Source organism: Perna viridis, chromosome 1, assembly GCF_037379345.1.
Source record: "Perna viridis isolate PV_CMFRI_1.1 ecotype Kerala chromosome 1, ASM3737934v1, whole genome shotgun sequence".
NCBI lineage: Eukaryota > Metazoa > Mollusca > Bivalvia > Mytilida > Mytilidae > Perna > Perna viridis.
Genome location: NC_142445.1, coordinates 51,984,519 through 51,990,103, shown reverse-complemented (window position 1 = coordinate 51,990,103; position 5,585 = coordinate 51,984,519). Strand labels below are relative to the sequence as shown.

The window sequence follows — 5,585 nt, the reverse complement described above, 5'->3', positions numbered from 1 at the left end:
CCTTGAACTTTGCAAAATTCACAGAAAAAAAGTTTCCGGACTTTTTTTCTAAACGCTTGCAGATATTGACATGATTTTTTGTATATAAATTCACCATGATAAGTTACAGGTCATTTTTATGTTTTGCTCCGCTCTGATGATTTTTACCGAAATTACGGGCCTTGAAAATTCCCAGAAATAACAGCTTTCTGGAATGTTTTTTGTAAACATTTGCAGATATTGACATGGGTTTTAGTATAGAAATTTACCATGATAAGTTAGAAGACAAGTTTGTAGTTGGTTCCGCTCCGATGATTTTTACTGAAATTATGGGCCTTGAACTTAGCAAAATTCACAGAAATAACCGTTTGTCAGACTTTTTTTCTAAACGCTTGCTGATTATGACATGATTTTTGGTATATAAGTTCACCATGATAAGTTACACGTAGAGTGTACGTTTTGTTCCGCTACGATGATACTTGCTTTGGATTAACTAAAACTCAATGAAATCACAGTCTGGAGTTTGAAACTGCCATTCTGAGTAATAGAATTTAGTTAGAAGATAAAGGTCTAAAGCCTAAAAAACATTCTTATTCCTCTTTTTATCGGGCTTCTTCTACACGTATTTCTCTTACAAACAAATTTACTTAAGTAACCAACATTGAGACGCGTTGGGTATGCGAGCGCGCTCACTAAGGTTCTTTAATGAAAGTAGACATTCACATGTCATGATTTTTGTATTTCGTATTTTTCTCATTTTGATGATAATGTCTGTTCTTTTACAATCTTCTCCCCCAGGTCCTTAAAACGCTGCGCTTTACAGCGCTATCGAGATCGGTTCTGTGCAATCTTGCTACCAGCGCTGTGCTATAAACTTAAATTTGAGGATTAAAAATCAATTACGACAGGAAACGTGTGTGCCCCGAGGTCATTTACAGCATCCTACAAGGTAAATAGCAGTAAACACGCTATTGTCAGTTGATCACCGTGTGACCGCACTGGTGTCTGAACCCTATAGCATTGCCAACAAGATTCTTCATCAGTCACCCCACTTGTCCACAAATTAATTTTAATGAAGGTGTCAATCAGATATTAATATCTGATACTGAACCAATCAAAACTGACTATGGTAAAAATTCACTCAACCCTGGCCAAAAGCTATTTTTAAATGCAAAGTTGAATAATTGCACAATCACATGATGTTTTCAACATTAAGAAGCTGATTTACCTTATAAAAGAACATATTAAATTCCTAAACAATGTTTATTCCATCAGATACTTCCAAAACACTCAGAAAAAAAAGGAAATGGCCGTCTTTTGTTTACATTGCCATGTTGTTGTGTATCAAGAAGCACATGTTTTTTAGCGGGAAAATTAGTTAAGAAATAGATCGTAAAATCCCCAAGTCCAAAAATAGTACAGCAGGTGTGGGATTTTTTTTTGTAAATCATGATAGGGGGTTTTTGTCATGAATAAACTACATGTACATATAAACATAATATTTAAAAACAATACAAAACAACTAATGTGCCAATTAACAAGTGTGTAAATAACAAGGATAAGATTTATGTTTTTTTTTCTGGTATAACTAGGTCAACTCTACACTACTTCCTGAAAATTTTTGGAAACATGAACATTAAGACCACAGTAGTCTTTTACATGTACCTGATTAGATAACATTCTAAATATATAGATATATTGAGAGTTACTTAGACTAGAAAAACAGTTTAATAGAGATTGTTCATAATCAAATGAATATCACATTCAAATGAGCCATTGAGGCCCCAAAATAAATGAAAAATTGTAATTTCCAAGCGTCTGCTGTCAGCAAAAATTTGAAGAACACTGAGTGTGTATGTATTAGAGGAAATATTTATGAAAAATTACTTATCATAATGTGATAGAATATCTTAAATTTTTCTGTTAATTTAAAAAGGAAAAATAAAAAATGGTATTAAATTTATAATTACTGCAAAAGAAAAAAGGTAAAATATTTACCTACAAATAACTCATGTAAACAGCAATGTACAAATGTACATTTTTAATACACTGATCAATCCTTTATATGACACATACAAAGTGGCACGTTTGGACACGAGACATATTAACGTAGTGTCACGCGCTCTGAATACAGCGCTATCTGATAATCCTGGGGAAAACGTGCTTTTACTTTTTTTTTTCGAAGTAACAAGTGTGTGTATTACTGTAAACTTGAAATTGATAGCATATCATTTCAACTTTAGCACAAAAAATTTCAGATTTCAAAGCATTTTTTTGCAAACTGAATGTAGTGCTGCCATAAAAGCAGAAGTTGATATTTGGAACTTTTACGACAACAGATTCCCGAATTAGGAAAAAAGAAGAAAACTCATCTATTTATTCGTCTGGTAAATATGTAAATGCATTTGAATGTACAGTATATGCTACTAAATCAATGATCATTGTTAAAATGACTTGAAACAGAACACGGGATTGGCTACTTTTTTTTGGTTTTCTAGAAAATCACATGTGAAATAATAGCATTTTGTGTTTTTAATACAAGGGCTTTGACAATAAAAGCTGGACAGAACACTGTAGCAAATCAATATAAATAATACAACCGTACTCCCACAAAATGTTAATACATTTCAGTATCATTAATGATGAAGTTTGGTTGGTTGTTTTACATAAATTTGTTATATTTAATTATTTAAAGAAAATGATTTCAATTATCTCATCATACTTGATACTACGTAAAATAAAATAGTTTATGAAGATGAAGAAATATTGTTTTTTTTTATAGTAGACGGAACTTATTAAAAAACCATATGAAAGTTAAAATAAAAAAGAAGATTAATATCTTAATTAACTATTTTACACACAGGCTGGTGATAGGGAAAGACATGGCCATCCATTAAATTATACTGAAGATGGGTTTAAAACAAACACAAGACAATAAGGACAAGCACTGCTAATCAAAATGGGCATGCTAGATCCAGAGACACAGCCATACAGTTTGTAAACAATGAGTTTATGGCTCATGTCATCGCAGGTGTTTTTTTTCAACATGTTGTGGTTGTATCATGCTGCGTGTCATGAAGCTCTTTCACAATATTAAGCCTATCTATCAGAGGAGGCATTGATATTGTGTTAGTGGGAATTTTTTATTTTCTCCTTCCAAGTTTGTGGTTGGCATTACTTGATGGATCACCTTTTAACCCCAGGTCTAAGTTGTATAGATATTGAAATATAAGATTACGGTATTTGACATGAACTGTAATAAACTTGACCTTTGACAAACAGGTCAATAATATCCTCATTATGTTGTATTTCTGCGATGTTCTTCTAGTTCCCAAAAAACTTAAATCTCTGAATAAGGCCTTAGATATATTTAATTAGATCAACAATCTAGAAACTGTATTTATACTTTTTGATTAACTAATACAAACATAATATTTTAGGAAATCTGCAAGTCCAAATGTTTTAAGAGTAATCAAGGGAACCAAGGCTATAGCGGCAATCAAAAGAATGTAATCCTGGGACAAAGACAACACATGGAAAACAAACATACACAACAAAGAACATTAAGTAACTAAAATCATACATACAAAGTAACAAAAGCAAATGAGCAACTCGGACTCAACTAAAAACTGGAAGCATGGACCAGGTGCACCGGTAGGGTTAGCGTCCTCTGCTTTCCTAGAAACACCCGCCGAGTTGCTCATAAAAAGTCAAGTCCGGGGTAGACAAACGAGGAAAGGAAAACTTGAATAAATCAGTTTTCATGGTGCTGATGGATACACCATAACGATCCACGAGTTCATGATTACGACCATAAAACTTCTGTAGTGATGACTTCAATCTTGTAGCAACATAACCCTGTTCCAGAAAAGCCTATTTGTCAGAGTTCTAGCGCGATATTAAAAGTCTGCGTAGTTTCGGCAAGCTCTGGCATAACGTATGAGTTGTGATATGAACACTCCATACGCAGGAGCCGAAGGGATGTTGCCACAGATGAAAGGAAAGTTGACAATTCTGAATGAAAAGTCATCACGTTTGTCGTAAAGTTTGGTCAATAGTTTTCCTTTACCATCGATTTCTAAGTGTAGGTCAATATATGAGGCTGACTTTACAGTGTCTGTAGTATCCTTTATCTCAAATTCTTTTGGGTAGATGCGATGTATCAAATGCCCGAAATTAGGATTGTTTAAAGATAATACGCCATCTATATAGCGGAAACTGAGATTGAAGGATCTAGTCAAACGATATTCTTTTTTTTTCTGATCAGATCAGCTCTAATAAGAGTAAAGGAATAGGTCAGCAAGTAAAGGAGCACAATTTGTTTCCATTGGAATGCCGACCGTTTGTTGAAAAACACGTCCACCACACTGGACAAACATGTTGTCGATTAAAAATTCCAGCATTTTGTAAACATCTTCCTCTGTATATTTGGAAGATGATTTGGAATTATTTCTTACAAAGCATGAGGAATCTCTACCAATAACTATATATTTGTATCTAGGTGTTCCATCTTGTTTTGGAAAAAACAACGATGTATAATGTTTTTAAATATTGGAAGCAGCAAAAACAATTCAGAACTTCTTTGGAATGCCTGTTCTGAGGAACAGACAGAAAAACTAAAAACCCTAGTTAAAAAACAAATGGTATGTAAGAATTTTATGTGTTTTTCAATTCGGATAAGTTTAAAAAGTTTGACTTTATTTCAAAAAATTAGATTTCCTGTTCACAAATGGAACAATTCATTTTTCACACAATGTATGTAACAGCCACCTTGAAATACTCTAAAAAAAATCATTATTTTGGCAAAGTTCATATTTTACAAGATTACTTATAATTTATTTTCCTACAGATTCAAAACTAAATATTAAGATTTTTTTTTAAATCAAGCCTTTTTTTTTTATTATTGAATCGTGAGTATGGACCATTTGACATTTATGATGTCAAAGTATAAATGCAAGCTTTACAAAATAACTTGGTTTACCCAAAAAGTACCTACCAAACAAAAAAACTTGTTACACATTGAATTAAATCATTAAAAGATAACCTTAACAGCAGTAAACACCTGATCATGAAATCAGTCTGAATTTGTTATAAATCCAATGGTAACGATATAACTGTCTGGTATAGAGGATTCATTCAAGAACTTTGTCAGGTTGAAAATATATGAAGAATTTTTTATATAATTTAAACTTTTTCCAGAGTCCTTCAACAAAAATTTAAACGAATTTTACATTCTACAAGGTTTATTAAATTGTGGTGGAAGTCCTGCATTGCTTGGAAGTGATGAACTTATGGTGCAGGAGTTTCAGTGTGCACATATCAAAGGTGGAGGTACAGCAAAAATTAACAGCTTTGTTCTGTACATAGATGATGAGAATGGTGTAAGTAAAGATTGAGTATGTATAGTGTTTTTTTAGCGGAACTATTGCAATACTAAGCATGCTGTCAAACTTGTTACTGCATTAACATTAACAAAATCAAAATTTTATGATGGGGCCAACATAGTCAGGAATGTCAGAGAATCTTACATAATAATATTTCTCTTGCATGTCACATCATTCTACAAAGTAGTTGTTAATATAAATTTTTAGTAAGTAACAGGCTTC

The 5,585-nt window shown here is 32.5% G+C and overlaps 1 pseudogene; it reads left to right on the top strand.

Annotated features, from left to right (window-relative positions):
* Nucleotides 1-2,297: 2,297 nt before the first annotated feature.
* On the top strand, nt 2,298-5,375 carry LOC148629286 (uncharacterized; annotated as a pseudogene).
* The last annotated feature ends 210 nt before the right edge of the window (nt 5,376-5,585 follow it).